The following is a 23,668-nucleotide window of genomic DNA, read 5'->3' on the forward strand; positions in this document are numbered from 1 at the left end:
TTGAAACTCAGTTAAGTCTCTTTGTCATAGAAATCCACTTCCATCAGAATACATCCTCATACAATATCGTTGTCGAAGTGTATAATGATCTCCTGGTTCTGCTCATCTCACTTAGCATCAGTCCATGTAGGTCTCTCCAAGCCTCTCTGTATTCATCCTGCTGGTCATTCCTTACAGAGCAATAATATTCCATAACATTCATATACCACAATTTACCCAGCCATTCTCCAATTGATGGGCATCCACTCATTTTCCAGTTTCTAGCCACTACAAACAGGGCTGCCACAAACATTTTGGCACTTTTCCCTTTTTTAGTATCTCTTTGGGGTATAAGCCCAATAGAAACACTGCTGGATCAAAGGGTATGCACAGTTTGATAACTTTTTGGGCATAATTCCAGATTGCTCTCCAGGATGGCTGGATTTGTTCACAACTCCACCAACAATGCATCAGTGTCCCTGTTTTCCCGCATCCCCTCCAACACCCCTTAGGTTCTTAATGCTTTATGAAACAATGTAATAATAAATTACAAAGAAGTTTCCACAATAGAAGTCCCTCCTATGATGAAATCAGTGGTTTGGTTGCCTTTTCCCAATTCCAAAACCCATGGATACATACATACACACATGAATACATAGAGGCATTTCTTAAAGGCAGGTCTACTCCATCTCAGGTCTCTAAATTTAGGACACTTTCAAGTGCAACACTGATTTCACACTTCATACGAATGTACAATGCTAAAGTTAAATATTAATATTTGTATTTCTTTCTCTGAGAGAATGAACAAAAACAGATTTAGGGAGAGATATGATCTTATTTAATGCAAAAAGAGTTCAGTTATTATTTTTTTTTTATCAGTGAAGTCTTCTTAGGATCTCCCTACCTCTTCTTTTGGTATCACTGATCCAATTTAGCATTCTTTGGTTCAGGAGTTCAATGCTTTTTTGTCATCCCACAGTTACACAAGGTTGATCTCCTAAGGCCCAGCTTCTTAAACTGGGAGTTGCAATCCCCAATGGGGTCTCATAAATGAATGTGGAAGTCACAAAATTATGGCTTATTATAAGTATCATTTATTATCAGTATATGTTTGATTTGCATATATATTTTATATATCTACATACCTAGTGTCAAGAAACAATTTCTCTAAGCTAAGACTCTTGGTAATAGAGATCAACTGGAAAAAAATAAAGAAATCCTGTCCTAACGGAGAATATCTTGCTCCAAACTTAACTACCTTCTCTTTCCTCTATATCCTGCTTTGGTTCCCTCATCAAATAACAATTTGCTATTCTGGGACTTAACCAAACTGAACACTTATGTACTTCACCATTGGAAGGCTTCTTCTGTCCCTACCACATTCTGTGCTCACCTGGAGAAGTATATTGATGTTCTTTGGGTTTGTGCATGTGTATATGTGTGCATATTTGTACATTGAAAATTGCATATAAGATTGTTCAGTGTGGAAAGAAAAATGGTGAAAACTGTGAACTACCAGAAATTTCATAAAACTCTTTCCAAATGTGATCTATGAAAACTATTGATCTAGATTCCTTAACAAGTAAAACTTTCCTTTAATACCAAATAGAAAATCATTATCAATAAGCCAAAGATACATCTGTGATGTTCATTGTGTATATAACGTTTTCAGAGCTGTCACAAAGGAGAACATAGGGCAAGCAGGCAGTCTATGAAGTTCTGACACAATGCTGTTCTTTAGGGCTACAGACCTGTGATCTATTCTTGCAGTTACTTTTGATGTAAAACAGGAAAAAAACTGGAACCCCAGCTTGAAAGGATAGGATTCTTTTATACTGATGACCCAGAAAGATACTATCTGTTCATTCACCTATGGACAAATAGATGGAAAAAGAGGAGGTGATATCTAGAGATGTTAGAGATTCCAAGGCAGCCAGCTGGAAAGGACACCACAGCCTAGAGCAGGTAGCGACAATGATTCTAGTACTAAGAGGCCTGATAGTAGTCTAGGAAATAAGGCAAAAATAATAGGGCTAACTACTCTAACAAAACCACTAGAGTTGGACTTAGAAAAGCACTTTTTTATTGCCTGAATAAGGAAAAAGGGTTTCTGACAGTCAATTACTAAAAGACATAATTACCTGTGATTATTCATGTATGACAAATAGGTACTTTGATCAAAGGCCTGGCCCACATTATCTCAATTAACTTATCAATGTATTCCCTTCTCTAGCTGGGAGGAATATAATGTCGTAGTCCTGGTTCCTGAGAATTTTCCAATTTAGTCTTACTCAAGTGGCACAATGCCTTAAGTTATTCATCTTAATTCATTTCACATCCAGTCATCAGTGCTCACCACTACCTGGTTCCTTACTCACTCAGGACCTGTCTACATCATTTCACTAACTATACTTCAAGAGGAAGAGGAATTAAAAATACATGTTCATTTTCTTTTCAACCAGCCTTTGGGATCTGACCCTGAGTATACTCCAAGACTGTGGTGAGGCTTCCATTCTGCTCTCTCTGATTTCCCCAGTCAGTTCTTCACAGTGTGTGGTCTATTCTGAGTCTACTAGTTTAAACTAAAAATATAGAACATATCTACAAGTGCACATTCATTGCCAGTTTTTATCCCATTGTCTTCCCTTAGGTTATCCAAGTGTAACTCTTGCCTTTATGTTCTCATTGCCCTTCCTTCTGCTACCACAGCTGGTTGCTGTGTTTGAGTCTTACATATCCCACTAAAAAATTCAGAATTTATTTCAACAGTAGAAAGAAAGAGTTTAAATGGTGAGCCACAGAATTGGACCCTTATATTCCAAACAGTATTTCAAAAATGAGGCCTTTAGCATTTGAATCTAAATAAGTATGTATTCATCTCTGCCAAGCATTCAATACAAAGTAAAGTTTGATCATTACTTGAAAAGACTTAAGATTTAATCAGAACTCTAACTCTCTCTGTTTCTCTCTCTGTCTCTCTCTCTGTCTCTCTCTGTCTCTCTCTCTCTCCCTTTCTTTCTCTCTCTCTGTCTCTGTCTCTGTCTCTCTTTCTCTCTTTCTCTCTGTTTCCCTCTCTCTATCTCTCTCTGTGTGTCTCTCTGCCTCTGCCTCTGTTTTTGTCTGTCTTTGTCTCTGTCTCTGTCTCTGTCTCTGTCTCTGTCTCTCTTTCTATATATATATATATATATATATATATATTTCATACACACAGTTTATTTGTCAGATTCATATGGAACAGAGGCAAAAAATTTTCCTTTTGTGCTAAATCCTATTATAACAAACATACTTTCACATAACATCTAAACTAAGGTATTTTCAAAGATTTTTTTATTCCATATAATTCATTAAACTTGTAATTGGATCAATGCCATGGAAACAATGGTTGTTAGTATATTTTAAAGGCATAAGAACAGAATAAAATTAGCAAAAGTATAAAATAAAAATGTTTAGTGATATGGAGATTGTGAGTTAGCAATAACCTCAATGACTCAGGCTCCACAGCTTTGTGGAGGACACAAATTAAAAATGGAGCTGATCTTCCTGAATATAAATCCATAGCAAGAATTAAATTGAGAGAGGTCACAGACCTGCCCAGTTTTGAAACTGTATTGTGCATTTCTACTTCCAGTATTGCAAGATTGAACTAACCTGAACTATTCTCTGTTTCACTAACATATTCCATATTTCCTACCTCTATCCACTCTATTTCTCATGTCTCAAATTCTCCCTATTTCCATTTATTGAAATCCTGCTTTTTGTTTTCTTGAGGCAATTTCCTGAGGTAAAGTGACTTGCCCAGGGTCACACAGCTAAGAAGTATTAAGTGTCTGAAACCAGAGTTCCTCCGGATTTCAGGACTGGTGCTTTATCCACTGTGCCATCTAGCTGCCCTTCCTGCTTATTTTTCAAGAATTAATTCAAACACTGTGAAGATGAAAACCTTTCCTTGAAGATTTTCTTGACAGTCCAACTAAAAAATTACTTTCCACCCTCATAATTTCTATGACATAATATTAGTATTTCTCTAATGCATTTATTATGCTTTATTCTCTCCTCTTGGATATTCCTTAAAAACCAGAATCTTATTCATTTTGATCTCTCTCCAGCAGGAAGCTCTGTATCATTAATGCTTTTAAATGTTGCCTGAAATGAATTGGATAAATTTCTTCAGAAATTATGCTTATCAAATGTGTAAGTGGCAAAAAGTTGAGAAGACTATAATATTGGAGGGCATAATCAGGATTCAGGAACATCTTGTTAAGTTGTCACAAAAAGTGGAATTCAACAAACATATAAAATATGTCAAACCTTGTGTTTACTTTCAACATATTCTACAGTTCCTGCTTCAGCTGTCTTTATAAGCACTGACACAAATTGGTCTTATCCACCCATTCAATCTAGGGAAATTCCCACATGGTTGGGGTAGACATCACTTAATTCACCAATGAATTTGAAGCCTATCTGTTACCCACAACCTGGCTTAGCCAATCTGCCAAGACTTTTACCAGAGTATGGGTAATGCCATGCTACAGCTTCATGGTGAATACCAAAAACAGATGAGCAGCCCTGAAAAGGATTTAGTAAGCTCTCATACCAGAGGTGGTAGGCCTCTCTATATGACCCATCTATTATGTACATTTTATACATGAATGTATAAAGACATGCACGTACATAAAATTTGGATTAACTCATATGCTACTCCCACAAAAAGTAGCATGTCATAATTTGTAAAAATTCCTCATCCTTTTTATTTTTGCTGTGAGGTTAGTTGGATAAATATTCTAGTCTCTTTAAATATCCATGGATTTTATTCATGAAGCATTGTAATATTATAGAACTTAAAAACAATATCAAAATGTAGTCTCTAAGCAGGAATTCAAAGAGAGTTTTGAACCATTAGTGAAAATTCCTCTTCCATTAGACACTATAAAGGGGATGTTTTATAATAATCTAAGACATCTTTGACAATTATATTATTCCATTTTTATATCTTGACTGATATTTATGTTCTGAGACTCATTATTCTGAGAATATGTATATCTCTGAGTTCATATAGGAATTTTATATTTTTATGGAAGAAAGATTTTAAGATTACATTATGCTACACCAAATAAAATGTCTGTTTTTAGCAATGAATAATATACCCAAAGGGATAATGCATAGTCTATATTTTTCAGGAATTTGTTTGACAGTTAAGTTGACAGCATTTATTAAACATCTCCTATTTGCTAGACACTGTATTAAACAATGGAGACAAAGAAAGGCTCTCCTGCTCTCAATGAATTTATTATCTAGTGGGGGAGGCAATATGTATATAACTATGTAAACAAGATTTATATAAGATAAATCGGAGATTTTAAGTGCAAGAAAATTGGGAAAATATGAAAAGAACAGTTTGAGAAGAAATTTAAGATCCAAGTAAAGGATTTCATAGATGATCCGCTGGATTTTATTGAATAAGGAAGTGAAATGATTTGATCTTAGCTTTGATAGCTGAGTAGATGATTAGACTTGGAAGAGACAATTGAGGCAGGGAAACCAAAAGCCTATTGTAATAGTCCAGGACTAAACTGATAAGGCCCTATACTATGGAATTGTCATAGTAAGAAAGGGTCATATATATATATACATATATATATATATATGAGATGTTAGGAAGAGAGGATTAACAGGATTTAGCAACTGATTGGACATGGAGAGTGAAAAGGGATAATGGGTCAAGGAACACATCTGTGTTTCAAATCTGGTAACTAGGAGAAAATAGGAACAGTTTAGAAGACAGAAGAGTTTGAAAGAAAAGATAACAATCAGTTTTTCACATATTAAGTTTGAAGTTTCTTAGAATATTCAGCTATAGATGACTAATAAGCAGTTGGCAATATGAAACTAAAAGTCTGGAGAGAGACAAAGACTGGATTAATCTGAAAATAATCTATGTAAAGATGATGATTAAATCTTCAGAAACCAAGATAATCAACAGAATAGTATGGAAGGAGAAGAGAAAAAGCAGAGCTTAGTGGTCATGACTTAGATGAAAATTCAACAAAGGAGACAATGAGGACATACTTGAATATAGAAAATAATATATGAAAGTTTTCTTCTTCCTTTTTCACATTTTTATGAAGAGGATTCTTCACATTATGTAGGTCACTTTCAATAAGATTTTATTTTTAATAAAATTTTGTTTATGTTTTGTTACACTTAAAGTTTTGAGCTCTCTCCCTCCTTCTGTCCCTATCCCATACTAAAGAAGGCTGTCATTTCACACACATACACACATATATATATATACACACATACATACATACACATATGCATCTATTGATATAATCATGTTATTTTTGTAACTTCTATTACTGATATAATCAATTATGTCAATAATTTTTCTTATGTTAAACTATTCCTGCATTTCTGGTATAAATCCCACTTGGTCAATGTATAATCTTTGTGACATGCTGTTATAGTCTCCTAGATAGTATTTTACTTAGTGAAATTGTTCTGCTATTGTGTTTCTCAGTTTTTCCTCTTCTTGGGTTAGGTATCATGACTACATTTTTTAAAATAAAATACTTTAATAGGATTCTTTCTTTGCCTAGTATTCCAAATAATATTGAAATTAGTTTTGGTATAGTATAAAGAATAAAGTTTGATAGAGCTCACTTTTAAATACATCTGATCCTGGTGTTTGGAGGATTTTTTGTTTGATTTTTCCTTAGGAATGTCATTTATAGCCTGTTCAATTTTTTTTTTCTAAAGCAGGTTTGTTTAGGTACTCTCCTTTTCTCTTAATCAAAGCAATTTACTTTTTTGAGAGGATTCTTTCATTTTACTTTTATTCATAAATACATTGGTTTATAATTAAACAAAATAATTTAATAATTGCTTTGATTTCATCATTTAGTGGAATATTTATCTTATTTTTAACATTAGTGAGTTGGTTTTCTTTTCTTTCTAATCATTTAATTTAATCATAAATTAATGGTTTCTCTATTTTATTGGTCTTTTTCATAAAACTAATTCATAGTTTTATTTATTAATTCAATAGTTTTTCTAAACTCAACTTTATTAATTTCACCTTTAATCTTTAGGATTTGTAATTTGATGTTTTATTGGAGTTTTAAATTTGTTCTTTTATAACTTTTTTTCTTAATTAAATTCATTGATCTTCTCTTTTTTTGACTTAGATGTAAGCATTTAGAGATATAAATTTTACTGGTTTTGTAGCATACCATAGCTTTTTGATATGTTGTCTAGTTATTATCATTTTTAAAAAAATCAAATTATTGTTTCTATGACCATCAGCAAATGGCTATAGGAGGCCGTAGGAGCCTATGATGCTTGGTCCTTTTCAGAATTGTATGTAGCCTAACACTTTGCGTTTGATAAGTGTTAGGAAGGCTACTGCTAGGAGAATAGGAATAATATAGAGTAGAAGGTTTAGTGTGAACATTTGTTAAGAAGAGGGTTTGAACCTCTGGTAGTAAAGGCTTAAACTTTATGCAATCACCAATTCTGCCACCTTAACAGCCCTGTTCTTGGGAGGTATAGAGATTGAGTTAGGATATTGAGATGAATTCATATATTGGTTCTAGGGCTTATCAAGGATATTGGCCCTATTTCTCTCATCCCTTTCTTACTGGGAGAAATGAATTTACAGATAGAAACCGACCTGGATTTCTCCAGTCTGAACTCAGATCACATAGGACTTTAATCGCATTTTTTCTTTAACATTAGATTGTTTAGTCTCTAATTGATCTTTAATATGTGTTTCCATGGTTCCTTATTAAATATAATGTTTATTACCATTATGATCTGGAAAAATGCATTTAATATTTCTGGTTTTCTGCATTTAACTATAAAGGTTTACATCAATATATAATCAATTTTTGCAAAGGTACCATCTTATCACTGAGAAAAAAGGATATTTCTTCCTTCTACTATTCATTTCTTGCCAAATAGCCATCATATCCAATTTATCTAAGATTCTATTGTCTCCTTGACTTATATGTTATTTATTTTTTCATTAGATTTATCTAGTTCTGAGAGAAGACTTTATAAAGGAAAAAAAGTGGCAACAAAGAGTTTCTAATGTTTATTTGGATTTTTATGACCTTTGTGGCTGACCTATAATGTAGATTTCTCTTTTGATTGAATCTTTAAATCTGACTTTATCCAACATCAATGATTACTAGCCCTACTTTTTCTAATAAATTCTACTCCTGATCCTCATTATACTGTTAGTGAATATCTTATATTCCTACCTTTGCTAACTCTTATACTTTAAATCTACTCTTTAACTTTTTTTGATACTATTTAATGTACCCTCCACCCCATGTAAGGATCCTTCCCTTATCCTCTCCCTTCATTCTTTCCCTCTGTCTTATTCCTTTCCTATTAATCTATGCAATTTGTCTCACTACCATAAATGTATACACTTTTTTATACTCCACCTTATCCTATTCCTTCTCTCCATCCTTATTTATAGATTTTGGAGAATGCTATGCACTTCATGGTATATTTATGTATTGTTCCCTATTTAACCCATTCCGAATATATTAATTCCCAACTCTCAAACTCCATCTAATGCCTCTATATCATTTCTTCTTCTATTGCTCATTTGTATAGTATAATTACTATTTTTACCTTTTCCTAGACAGTTTTGCTTTTTTGAGTCAAATCATACGCAGCTCTATTCTAGGCTTTTTTTGAACTATTCAATTACTAATGACAATCTTAAACATGTGTTTATATTTCCATGTAAAAAAACAAACAATTTGTCCCTTTTGTCCTTAAATTGTCCTTAAAATTAATCTTTGATGTTGGCTTTATGTCAAATTTTCCTGGGGTTCTGAGGGGAACCCCAGTTCTGCCCCAAGTTTTATTTGTTTTTCACTGATCTGTTTTTCCTGAGGCTCAATTTTGCTTCATTCATGGGAAAAATCTGGAGAGCTTGGAATTTTCTGACCTATTCCTCCATCTTCCCAGAATCCTCCTCCAGTAGCTTCAAATTTTTGTCAGCTCTTGTCACTTTTTTAATACATAATTAATTCCATATATTCTTCCTGACTTCATTTCAAATAGTGACACATCCATGGGGCACAGAGGGGAAAAGAAAAAAAAATGAACTAGAAAACTGATGTTTCACTATATTTTGGAATATATACTTGGTTTTTGAAGCTAGGACAGCAGAGTGTAACTTCTAGAAGGTAGAGTGAAAATGGAAATGCTTCAAATAATGTGCTAGCGACTTCCGGTTAAGATGGCGGAGAGGAGGCTCACAGCTGCATAAGCTCCACGCTTTCTCTCACTATCCATTTCATTACAAGCCTCTGAATCAATGCTTGACTGAAAAAAACCCACAAATAGTTACCAAGAGAAGCCATCCTTGAGATCCGCCAAGAAAGGTCTGTCTTTACTGGAGGGCTGGGGCGGTTTTAGATCGGGCGCAGGCGGCGGGCAGCGGCAGTGAGGGCACAGGAGCAGACTGGAGAGGGGGTGGAGAGTGATCGTAGCCGTCTCTGCGGGGAGAGCTTCGCTACAGGTTTGGATACTTTACTCCAGCAGCAAGTCAGCAGCCCAGCAGAGAAGCTAAAAACACCGGGGATGAAGAATACAACCCCAAACAGCTGGAGTCTCTCAGGACCTGGCCGTCCCCCCCTTCCCCCCCCTCAGTGACTCAGCACGCTTTGGGATCTCAGAGCGCAGGCGCAGCACAGTCCTGCTAGTGCCTCACTGCTGCCCCCTGCAGTCTGTAGAGGAAGCTCGATAACACACCCAGCCCCCCCCCAAAGAAAGACTCCAGTTTTTTCTGTTTTTCTTTGGTAGTTTGTCTCTGATTAATAGACAGAATGAGCAAGAAGCTGAAGAGGACTTTAACCCTTGACAGCTTCTATACAGATAGAGAGCAGACTCTAAATCCTGAGGAGACTAAAAACAGGCAGTCCCCAGGTGAATCCCCAAAGGAGGAGATCGTCTGTTCCTCAGCACAGATGAACCTCATAGAAGTGATTAAAAAGGCTCTCACAAGGGAGCTAGAAGAAAAATGGGGAAATCAGAGTGAGGCTTGGCAAAAGGAGAGGGAAGCTTGGGAAAAGGAGAGGGAGGCTTGGCAAAAGAGCCTGGAGAAAGTTAAAGAGAGAGTGGATAAAGAAGCAAAATCCTTGAAAAATAGGATTAGTGAACTGGAAACAGAAAACAGCTCTCTAAAAAACAAAATTGGCGAAATGGAAAAAAATTCCACAGAACAAAAGAACTCAATTGGACAATTAGAAAAAGATTTTTAAAAAGTGAGTGAAGAGAATACTTCACTGAAAATCAGAATTGAACAAGTGGAATTGAATGACTCGAGGAGACAAGAAGAATCAGTCAAGCAAATCCAAAAAAATCAAACAATGGAGAAAAATGTGAAATACCTTCTGGGGAAGACAACAGACCTGGAAAACAGATCCAGGAGAGACAATCTGAGAATCATTGGACTCCCAGAAAAACATGATGAAAAAAAGAGCCTGGACACTGTCTTCCAGGAAATTATCAAAGAGAACTGCCCAGAAGTCATAGGAACAGAGGAAAAAATAAACATTGAAAGGATTCATCGATCACCCACTGAAAGGGATCCTAAAATCAAAACACCAAGGAATATAGTGGCCAAATGCCAGAACCCTCAGATCAAAGAAAAAATATTGCAAGCGGCTAGAAAAACCCAATTCAAGTATCAAGGAGCCACAATAAGGATCACCCAGGATCTGGCAGCATCCACATTAAAAGATCGAAGGGCCTGGAATATGATATTCCGAAAGGCTAAGGAACTTGGTATGCAACCAAAAATAACTTACCCAGCGAGAATGAGCATCTTTTTCCAGGGAAGAAGATGGACATTCAACGAAGTAAGCGAATTTCATCTATTTCTGATGAAAAAACCAGAACTTAACAAAAAGTTTGATCTACAAATATAGAACTCAAGAGAAATCTAAAAAGGTAAAGATTAATCTTGGGAACTGTATTTTGACTATATAGATGTATAAAGAATACATGTATACCTTGTTCTAGAAATTGATGTGGAAAGGACATTGTACCAGAAAAAGGGTAAAGTGGGGGTAGTACATCTCATGAAGAGGCATAGGAAACCTATTATATCTGAGAGAAAGAATGGAGGGGGATGAATATAGTGGGTATCTTACTGCCTTCAGAATTGGCTGTAAGTGAAAAATCTTAAGACATATTCAATCTATGGTGAAACTTCTCCCATCTCATTGAAAAGTGAGAAGGGAAAAGTGGAAAGGGAAGGAATAAGCTAAGCGGAAGGGAATACAGGAACTGGGAGGGAAAGGGGTAAGATAGGGGGAGGAACTCTAAGGCGGGGGGAGGGATACTAAAAAGGGAGGGCTGTGAGAAGCAAGGGGTGCTCACAAGCTTAATACTTGGAAGGGGGGGAAAGGGGAAAGAAGGGAGGAAAGCATAAACCGGGGTTAACAAGATGGCAAGTAATACAGAATTGGTCATTCTAACCATAAACGTGAACGGGGTAAACTCCCCCATAAAGAGGAAGCGGTTAGCAGAATGGATTAAAAGCCAGAATCCTACAATATGTTGTTTACAGGAAACACACCTGAAGCAGGGAGATACATGCAGGTTAAAGGTAAAAGGTTGGAGCAAAATCTACTATGCTTCAGGTGAAGTCAAAAAAGCAGGGGTAGCCATCCTGATCTCAGATCAAGCTAAAGCAAAAATTGACCTAATTAAAAGAGATAAGGAAGGACACTATATCTTGCTAAAGGGTAGCATGGATAATGAAGCACTATCTATATTAAACATATATGCACCAAGTGGGGTAGCATCTAAATTCTTAAAAGAGAAACTAAGAGAGCTGCAAGAAGAAATAGACAGTAAAACTATAATAGTGGGAGATCTTAACCTTGCACTCTCAGAATTAGATAAATCAAACCACAAAATAAATAAGAAAGAAGTCAAAGAGGTAAATAGAATACTAGAAAAGTTAGATATGATAGATCTCTGGAGAAAATGTAATGGAGACAGAAAGGAATACACTTTCTTTTCAGCAGTTCATGGAACCTATACAAAAATTGACCATATACTAGGACATAAAAACCTCAAACTCAAATGTAGTAAGTCAGAAATAGTAAATGCATCCTTTTCAGACCACGATGCAATGAAAATTACATTCAACAAAAAAGCAGGGGGAATTAGACCAAAAAATAATTGGAAACTAAATAATCTCATACTAAAGAATGATTGGGTGAAACAGCAAATCATAGACATAATTAATAACTTCACCCAAGAAAACGACAATAATGAGACATCATACCAAAATGTATGGGATGCAGCCAAAGCAGTAATAAGGGGAAATTTCATATCTCTAGAGGCCTATTTGTATAAAATAGAGAAAGAGAAGGTCAATGAATTGGGTTTGCAATTAAAAATGCTAGAAAAGGAACAAATTAAAAACCCCCAGTCAAACACTAAACTTGAAATTCTAAAAATAAAAGGTGAGATCAATAAAATTGAAAGTAAAAAAACTATTGAATTGATTAATAAAACTAAGAGTTGGTTCTATGAAAAAACCAACAAAATAGACAAACCCTTAGTAAATCTGATTAAAAAAAGGAAAGAGGAAAATCAAATTGTTAGTCTTAAAAATGAAAAGGGAGAACTCACCACTAACGAAGAGGAAATTAGAGCAATAATTAGGAGTTACTTTGCCCAACTTTATGCCAATAAATTCGACAACTTAAATGAAATAGAAAAATACCTCCAAAAATACAGCTTGCCCAAACTAACAGAGGAAGAAGTAAATATCCTAAACAGTCCCATCTCAGAAAAAGAAATAGAACAAACTATCAATCAACTCCCTAAGAAAAAATCCCCAGGACCAGATGGATTTACATGTGAATTCTACCAAACATTTAAAGAACAATTAACTCCAATGTTATATAAACTATTTGAAAAAATAGGGATTGAAGGAGTCCTACCAAACTCCTTTTATGACACAGATATGGTACTGATACCTAAACCAGGTAGGCTGAAAACAGAGAAAGAAAATTATAGACCAATCTCCCTAATGAATATTGATGCTAAAATCTTAAATAAAATATTAGCAAAAAGATTACAGAAAATTGTCACCAGGATAATACACTATGACCAAGTAGGATTTATACCAGGAATGCAGGGCTGGTTCAATATTAGGAAAACTATTAGCATAATTGACTATATCAATAACCAAACAAACAAAAACCACATGATCATCTCAATAGATGCAGAAAAAGCATTTGATAAAATCCAACATCCATTCCTAATAAAAACACTTGAGAGCAAAGAATAAATGGACTTTTCCTTAAAATAGTCAGGAGCATATATTTAAAACCATCAGTAAGCATCATATGCAATGGGGAAAAACTGGAACCTTTCCCAGTAAGATCTGGAGTGAAGCAAGGTTGCCCACTATCACCATTATTATTTAATATCGTATTAGAAACACTAGCCTCGGCAATAAGAGTCGAGAAAGATATTAAAGGAATTAGAGTAGGCAATGAAGAAATCAAACTATCACTCTTTGTAGATGATATGATGGTATACCTAGAGAACCCCAGGGATTCTACTAAAAAGCTATTAGAAATAATTCATAATTTTAGCAAAGTAGCTGTCTACAAAATAAATCCCCATAAATCCTCAGCATTTTTATACATCACCAACAAAACCCAACAGCAAGAGATACAAAGAGAAATTCCATTCAGAATAACTGTTGATAAATATTTGGGAATCTATCTACCAAAGGAAAGTCAGGAATTATATGAGCAAAATTATAAAAAAGTCTCCACACAAATAAAGTCAGACTTAAATAATTGGAAAAATATTAAGTGCTCTTGGATCGGCCGAGCGAACATAATAAAGATGACAATACTCCCTAAACTAATCTATTTATTTAGTGCTATACCAATCAGACTTCCAAGAAAATATTTTATTGATCTAGAAAAAATAACAACAAAATTCATATGGAACAATAAAAAGTCGAGAATCTCAAGGGAATTAATGAAAAAAAAAATCAAATGAAGGTGGCCTAGCTGTACCTGATCTAAAATTATATTATAAAGCAGCAGTCACCAAAACCATTTGGTATTGGCTAAGAAATAGATTAGTGGATCAGTGGAAAAGGCTAGGCTCACAAGACAGAATAGTCAATTATAGCAATCTAGTGTTTGACAAACCCAAAGCCCCTAACTTCTGGAAAAGAATTCATTATTTGATAAAAACTGCTGGGATAATTGGAAATTAGTATGGCAGAAATTAGGCATGGACCCACACTTAACACCATATACCAAGATAAGATCAAAATGGGTCTATGACCTAGGCATAAAGAACGAGATTATAAATAAATTAGAGGAACATAGAATAGTTTATCTCTCAGACTTGTGGAGGAGAAAGAAATTTGTGACCAAAGATGAACTAGAGACCATTACTGATCACAGAATAGAAAATTTCGATTACATCAAATTAAAAAGCCTTTGTACAAATAAAACTAATGCAAACAAGATTAGAAGGGAAGCAACAAACTGGGAAAACATTTTCACAGTTAAAGGTTCTGATAAAGGCCTCATTTCCAAAATATATAGAGAACTGACTCAAATTTATAAGAAATCAAGCCGTTCTCCAATTGATAAATGGTCAAAGGATATGAACAGACAATTTTCAGAGGATGAGATTGAAACTATTACCACTCATATGAAAGAGTGTTCCAAATCATTATTGATCAGAGAAATGCAAATTAAGACAACTCTGAGATACCACTACACACCTGTCAGATTGGCTAAGATGACAGGAAAAAATAATGATGAATGTTGGAGGGGATGCGGGAAAACTGGGACACTAATGCATTGTTGGTGGAGTTGTGAACGAATCCAACCATTCTGGAGAGCAATCTGGAATTATGCCCAAAAAATTATCAAATTGTGCATACCCTTTGATCCAGCAGTGTTTCTATTGGGCTTATATCCCAAAGAAATACTAAAGAAGGGAAAGGGACCTGTATGTGCCAAAATGTTTGTAGCAGCCCTGTTTGTAGTGGCTAGAAACTGGAAAATGAATGGATGCCCATCAATTGGAGAATGGCTGGGTAAATTGTGGTATATGAATGTTATGGAATATTATTGTTCTGTAAGAAATGACCAGCAGGATGAATACAGAGAGGACTGGTGAGACTTACATGAGCTGATGCTAAGTGAAATGAGCAGAACCAGGAGATCATTATACACTTCGACAACGATATTGTATGAGGATATATTTTGATGGAAGTGGATTTCTTTGACAAAGAGACCTGAGTTTCAATTGATAAATGACGGACAAAAGCAGCTACACCCAAAGAAAGAACACTGGGAAACGACTGTAAACTATCTGCATTTTTGTTTTTCTTCCCGGGTTATTTATACCTTCTGAATCCAATTCTCCCTACGCAACAAGAGAACTGTTCGGTTCTGCAAACATATATTGTATCTAGGATATACTGCAACATATCCAACATATAAAGGACTGCTTGCCATCTAGAGGAGGGGGTGGAGGGAGGGAGGGGAAAAAAAAATCGGAACAGAAACGAGTGTCAATTTAATGTAATTATTAAATAAAAAATTTAAAAAAAAATGTGCTAGCAAAAAACATTGTCTGTTTTCCAGACTTGAGTCTAGTTCAATATGAAGAGATTTATGATCCAGAGCCTAGATACTTGATGATCAGTTCTTTAGCCCTATCAACTCATGCAACAAAGGAAAACTCAAAATAATACTTAATTTCATGCTTCCAGGGGGGTCAGTTTCAGAATGGTTAAAAGGTCACAGTATGATGAGAATCGCAGGCTCTAAAGAGGTCTATTAACATTAACTTGAATACCAGTCCTATAAATGCACATTCGTTGTCCAGAGACTTTAAAAAATTGACATAATGCCAGTTGATTTGAATTATATCAATATCAATGTTCTTGCTATAAATGAACCAGAAGACAAAAGGAAGTTGCAGATGAGTGAAAGCTCCCAGGTTCTACATTAACAGCAAAAAAAGAAAAAGAAAAAGAAAAGAAAAGAAAAGGAGTTGAGGTAGTTGATTTTACTGTGATTTTAAAGGCTCAAGAGGCATCACTTCATTAAGCTACAATCATTTCCTATATTAGTGGTCATGATACTCTTTTCCTGAGGTCTGCTACTGGTACCTCTCTTTCCTAAAGTATTTTATATTTATTTTGCATTTATTCTGATAATTAATATACATGAATAGTTAGAATAAATGAATTTAAAAACACATTCACTTGTGGGATATGTATGATATGCATATATGTATAAAAATCTTCCCCCGGCAAAAAAAAGTGCAAACACCTTAAAAACAAGGATGGTTTTATTTTATATTTTTACTTTTTTCTTCCATTACTTTATACAGGGCCTAATGTTTAATAAATGCTTGTTGATTGGTTGATTGATCAGTAGTTTTTAAAAATACCATATGCAGAAGGAGACATCTGCTTTGGACATGACAAATGTGTGGATTTGTTTTGCTCCACTACACTTAATTGTTATAAGGATTGTGTTTTCCTTATTTCTTTGGAGTGGCAGGTTACTTTTGGGAGAGTGGAGCTAGACACAGTGTTTACAGAAAAAAAAAAAGAAAAAAAAAGAGGGTCAATGAAGTACTTTTAAATAAGAGAACAGAACAAATTTCATAAAGATTGTAGAAAGAAGAGATATGTTGACAAACACAATCACACTCAAAAGAAACCACATTAAAAATGATTATATTTTAACAGTTAAGAAAGAACTGGTTACTGAGATAGAACTTATATGAATCATCTTTTCTGTGTGCAATCAGACCATCAAGTTGTTAAATCAAAGATCAAAATCAATATTAAGCTGGAAGAATGAGTAACAGTGAGAAAATATTGCGTGCAAATGAGGCAGCTCCAACCTGACATATTTAACCAAACAACTGGCATTGAAAGTGGGAAATGTATAATAAAAAAATCAATGCATAATCTCACCCTTTCCTAAGGAAGTTTAACTAATGCAAGTAACTTGATATTACAAGGAAATAGAAAGTATCTAGATAACACTCCCAACAGTTGATCTCCTTGACAAGCAAGGAAAGAAGACCACCGAGGTAAAATAAGTCTAAAATAGGAATTGATTTGTAAAATTTAAGAGTGAGGATTTTTAATCAAGATGACAGAGTTAATGAGTGCTCCATTTATGTGGGATTTGTTGAAGATAAAAAAAGAAGCCCTCAGTTTATAGTGTTTAATTCCTGCTCTACTTTGTAGTCTAGTGCTCTAACCCAGCAAATCTGTGAAACTCCCTCATTTATAATAATCATCTAGAAGATCTTCCTTTGATCTTCTTGGTTGTATACAAAGAAGTGGCCTTCATTTAAAAATAAAAATCCTAATTAGGCTAGTGAGCTAAGATTCCCAATAAATTAAAAAAGAGAAAGCAATATCAAACAACCTTTTACCCTAGAGACTGTCTAGATATCACTAAAGATCTTTTAAACTCCTAGATGGAGTTTTATCTTTTAAACCTCCAAAGAGTTGCATTGCCAAACTAGAGGAAAATGTTATCTTCCCCCTCCCTCAAACAATGAAAATAAAAGACTCAGTTCAGAAAATTCAGATCAGGTAGGGTAGAAGCAGAAAGGGATATAGAATATGTACTACTAACTTTATTCTATTACTTGAATGTTTTTTTTGTTTGTTTCTTTGTTTCTTTGGGGTTTTTTTTTTTGGGGGGGGTTTGCCTCAAGGAATGGCTAACTGTATATATCCTCAACTTCAAATCACAAACTAGAAAAAATTGGAAGTGTCTCCCCATTAAGCAATAAAAATGGCAATATAGTAAGCAGGAAATGGAAATCAGGCAGCTCTTTAAGCAGTAGAGGTTCTAAGACTGTTTCTATTGTCTGTGCTTAACAGGCTTAACCAAGCCTTAAAGAAGTTATATAAAGGTGTTGAGATACTAAAGAATCAATACATGGAGAAATGGTCTAAAAATCCCTGAGAAAAGCAGAACAAAGGGAAGGTAAAGAAGATAAAGGATTGGCTATAAAAGCATAGGGGTTGTTACAGGTTTTCCTTGTGATACCAGAACCATATAAGATTGCACAAAGACTGAAACACATCTGTCATAGTTGAGATTGGGAGTTGAGATTTGGTACTCTTAGTTTCACAAGTAATTGTGAAATAAGAAAGTAGAAAACATTTTTGTTCTAGCACTTTTTAGAAGATCCCAGTCAATGAGTATCTTTTCTTTTCTGTATTTGCTGACTTTTTAAAAATCCCCAGCTGGGCTGGAACTGGGACAATGAAAAGCAGTTGTACTTATTTGGGGAGAGACCTCCCTATTTATTTTTCTCTCTCCAGGTTATTCTTCTTAACCCTGAAAAGCTGCTGCAATGGAAGATTGATTCAGGCCATGCCTGAAGAATTACCCTGCAGAATCAGTTTTAGAGGCTATCCTACAAAATCACCATCTGTTCTTGAAACCTAACTGATTACAAAAATTTCCACCTTGTCTTTGCATATGTAAATGTCTACACTGAAATCTTATTCTAGGGAACTGAAAACTTCTGAGTCTTTTATTCAAGGGGTAGACTCTATTATGAAAGGAAATTTTCAAAAGACTTTATTAAAAAAAGATGAACAAAGAGATGCTTTCTGGGTTTATAATCATCAACATCTGCTCAGTAAGGCCGTGAATGGTGTTGAGCCCAGCAGGTCTGCAGAATCACCTTATTTGTAGTAACTGCTGGAACCCTATATGACTCTCTATATTGCATACCCCAGGGTGTTCTATGTAAAAGTATCAACTAATTGGCCCATGGAAGTTTCTATATTATTCAAGTGATGCCAGAAGATTTACTTACAGACTATGTTTCATAGGGTTTCTACAAGGACTTGCAATTCTTCTAGAATGAAATTTATGGAACTGAGGAGGAGAAAAAGAGGGAGATTATTTTGTTTTGTTATCACACTGTGGTTAGTTACCACTGCCTAAGTATCCCCATAATTCAAAACCAGGCTTTATATGGGTTATAAGTCCCTCTATTCCATTCCACTATTGCCACCTGAAACCCTCAAGGATTGTGACAAATAAAATAGTAAAAAATAGCAACAAAGAGGGGTAGCTGGGTGGCACAGTGGTTTGAACACCAGCCCTGAAATCAGGAAGATCTGAGTTCAAATGAGACCTCAGACACTTAATACATCCTAGCTGTGTGACCCTGGGCAAGTCATTTAACCCCAATTGTCTCAGCAAAAAAAAAAAAAAAAAAAACAAATAGCAACATAGGAAGAAAATGATGCAAATCACTGAAAGACTAAGCTATTGGCTTGCCATCCTCAGCTTTATCTAATACTACCATGTAGATGATTACCGTGTAGTTGATAGAGTGCTGAAACTGAAGTTATGAAGACCTAACTTCAAATTCAAGTTTCAGTTATTAGTTGGGTGATCATGAGAAAGTCACTTAATCTCTATTTTCCTCAGTTTCTCATCCATAAAATAAAGACAATAATAGCACTTACTTTTTAAGGTTATGTGGACAAAATTAGATTTTTTTTGAAGATCTTTGAAAACTTTAAAATTTAATCATTATAAATATTAGCTACAATATGAAAGGGAAGGAAAACAGTTATGAAGTATCTTCAGATGTATTCTCACTAGTCACCTCCATCCATTAATGGAGGATGATCATAGATTTGACATAGACTACAACAGTACTCTCAACTGGTGAGAGTAGCAATCATGGAAAGAGGAAAGGATCTAATAACTCTAGGTCTCCACTAATTCTCTCTAATAGAGATGAGAAATTATAAGGGGGAGAAGGCTGAAGATAAAGTTATCATGGAAAAACTCAATAGAGAAACTGACAAAATAAGACAAATGTATCTAAAAAAAAAGGTAACTGAATAAATGCTACAGAATGAAAGAATATGTGTTTATATGCCTATATTAACATATTATGTATGTGTGTATATCTATGTATGTGTATGTGTATATAAAGACTCATATAGGAAATTGTTCAGAAACATCAGAGACAATAGGCAAATTATGAGTCCACTATAATCTATAGAATGTAAGCAAAGATGTTCTACGTTTAATTCACTAAGTAATGCCATGGTCAATATTCAGAACTATACCAAATACCAAACAATTTTGCAGGCTAACAAGAGTAGGTTCCTCATATTTTAAGAAAAAATTAGAATCATAAAAGAATATACTTTATAGGAAATGAAAGGAAAATGGAGTATGAAATTTCAACAAGCAAATATTTGTGTCCTCATAATAAAATACCTTGCAAAGCTTAGTTTAATTATCGGTGAAAAAATACATATTCTTTGAGTAAAAGGGATGAATTTATGCAATTCCTTCGAAAGAAGCTGTAGACAAACAAGACACTTTACTCATCAAGCCAAATAAACATAAAGAGAAACAGAGACATAGAGAGACAGAGAAACAGAAACAGAGAAAGAGAGAGAGAATGCCTCCATAAATCTAACCTCAAAGCAAGGTAATGGAGACAATAAACAAGGACTATAAAAATAAGTCAATGAATGAGAAGGTGGATATTAGAGCATCTTTAAAAAGAAAAGTAATGAAATGTTATATTAAATCAGTTTTTCTTCAAAAGGAATGATAGAGTTATATAAAAATTTAGCAACACATTACGTATGTGAGAGGTGAGTAAAGAGAGGAACTGAAGATAATATTAAGATTATGAACCTAGATAACTGGAAGGATAGCAATGCCCCCAAGAGAAATATAGAGATGGATAGGTTTCCGAGAAAATACAATTACTTTTCATCTCTTTAAAACACAACCCTTGCCAAAACTAAAAAGTAATCTAGGCATCAAGGGATAGGTATACTTGAGGTAAGGAAAGGAGATTAAATTTTACCAAAAATATTTGCACAGCAGCTAAACCAGGAATGAGTTAAGTTATAACTATCTTGAAAGGGTTATGCCAAAAACAGGAAGAGGAAGGGACAGAGCTTGAAAGAAGAGGGATGACAATAGAGAGTTTAAAAGAATTTATTGAAATGGCTGAAAGGTAGACGTTTTTGAGAAAAGAGACATTATTGGCAATGATGGCAAACGTGAGATACAACCCATCTTTTCATCCTTTAACTTGCTAATAAAATATCCTTTGAGGTCATGTAAGACATGATTTCAGAGACAACTACCCTACTTAGTAATCCAAAAAGGAGCTTAATATATTTAATCAGACTATCTAATACCATCTCTTCTCTTTTACTTAATCATATCATTTATCCATTAATCATTACCTCTCATCCTTTGAATTCTTTCTCTTGTCCATATTTATTTGTTTGTTGTTGTATTTTTTTTTTGTTCAAACACTCCAGCAGTTTGAGGTGTTATTTTTGCTACTTTCAAGGCTATATAGAACATTAACAACTAATAATGCATTAACCTATAGCAGATGTTTCTTTCTTTGTATCACTGAGCCCAAGAGAGGTAAGTATAAGAACAATATGTATAGTGCCAGATGAGTGACCTCATTAGTTAGTACATTCCCAACTAAAGCTAATAGTGAGAATTGAGATTCAGGAAAGAACATAATCAACATATTCATTTCCCTAAAGGAACTGTTAAAAATGCCCATTATCTGAGAGAGAAGCTGATTTCAATTATGTACCTTTAGCTCTCAAAATCTTCATAAAAAACATATATACAATTATGTGGGTATTTATCCTGGTTTTTTAATTATGCTTTTTGTATATATAACTTTAGGACACAAGTACAATATATTAAAGTTAAAATAAAATAAAGATAAAGTTATCTTTGAAGATAAAGTCTATCTAAAAGTATAAAATAACTTCAGCAGATAATGAATTAGCATTTTAAATGTCAGAGTTAGGTGCTAGTTGATCACTAAAGGCTATTTTTTTTGGGGGGGAAAGTTTCACATCATGCCCACAAGATTAGTGTCTTCCTTTTCCAGAAAAGCAGAGGTAGGACATTTAATACGTTAGGGTCAAAAATATAAACTGTACCCAATTTTGTTAGCAATGAATTTTTGAAGGGATAACTAATTGAATATGAATTTATTTCAACTTTTGTGATGAAGCAAAAAAAAAAAAAAAACCAGCTCCAAGATAACAAAGAACTAAACATAATAAGGCACACAATACGCTTCATGCATTTGTAAGATTAAAAATTACCAAAATAAAAAGAAACTTGAAAAATATTTAAGGGAGTGACTACATAAAGAAAATATCATCATTACATTTATCTGTGTGAGATAGAAGATATAACTGAAGGAAAAAGAAAATAAAAGCATGCTCCTCCAAGAAAACTATTACTCCCTAAGCTGTTCTGATTAGCTTACTATCCACCCTCATATCATTCCCTTAAGCTTGAAGAAAAAAAAAAAATCCATCTCTCTGAAAAGCCAATTAAGAAAAAAATCCCACCCCCTTGTGAAAGAAATGATTTCAATATCAATGTTTTATCCATCAAGAACTATATGGAAAGGGAAGAGTGCTAATGAGTTAGATCAGCTGCCAAGTGCCAAACCACTTGGAAAGGATATTGGTTTTAAAGGGTTTAATAGTTAGTGCATAGCTCCATCTCTGAAGGCTATAAGATCTTTCACTTCTAGTCCATTTCTGCCCATTATATACTGAAATTAGAACAGTCCCTCTAAGCTATGGCCAGCATCTGCCAAATCAAAGCTGCAAAAAAAAAGAAGCTCACTTGAACAGGAGAGGAAATCCTATTTGCACATGGTCATTGCTTCTGGGACAAGGATTTCATGGGCCTGCCCATGTTTAAGTGCATCTGTTTAATTTTATGTGCTGCTTTCAGGCAGGGAGACAATATTGTGGCATCATATAGAGAGCAACAAAAAAAGTAATGCCAGAAAAAATTCAAGATAGTTATAATGACAGTATTTTAACCTTAAATGTGAAGGATATAGCCAGCTAAGTAGCCCAGTAGATCAAGTGCCAGGCCTGGAATCAAGAAAACTTGTGCATCACAAAAAATATGAAAGTCAACAGATTGCTCCAAACTTGGACTTAATACTTTTATATATGTCATACCTATAATTTATGTTTACTATATATAAATCTAAAATCCTATTAGAAGGTAAACATCATATTCAGTTTAACAAATATTTGTAAAATATCTGTTTTCTGCTATGTACAAAGTTACAAAAACATGAACTGAAAACAGTCTCTACCTTCAAAGAGTTTACAGTAGTTTGATATGTCTAGAGAGGGATAGAGGAGAGAGACAACATGTTCATAAGTACATATATACAAAACAGAAATAAGGTGATGGGGGGAGAGGAGAATGGCAAGTAGAAGGTCATATTTGAGCTAAGCCTTGAAGGAAAATAGAGATTGTAAAAGACAAAAAAGGTAGGGAAGGGGTACATGATAAGCATGGGCTACAGTCAGTAAAAAAGAATGATGAAAAAAAAGAAAAAACTGCTAGGTATGAAGTCTAACAAAATCAGATAGACTAGACAGTGATGTGTGTTTCGGGAAATCAAGTTGAAAACATGTTTTTGTATACATGTATAGAAATAATATAAACACAGACCAATGTAAAGCAATTTCAAGAGCTAGAAAGCACTAACACCTTGATTGCTCAATCAACAAAAAATTTCATGTAAAAGAAGC

The sequence above is a fragment of the Antechinus flavipes genome, chromosome 1 (assembly GCF_016432865.1).
Source record: "Antechinus flavipes isolate AdamAnt ecotype Samford, QLD, Australia chromosome 1, AdamAnt_v2, whole genome shotgun sequence".
In the NCBI taxonomy this organism is placed as follows: Eukaryota; Metazoa; Chordata; class Mammalia; order Dasyuromorphia; family Dasyuridae; genus Antechinus; species Antechinus flavipes.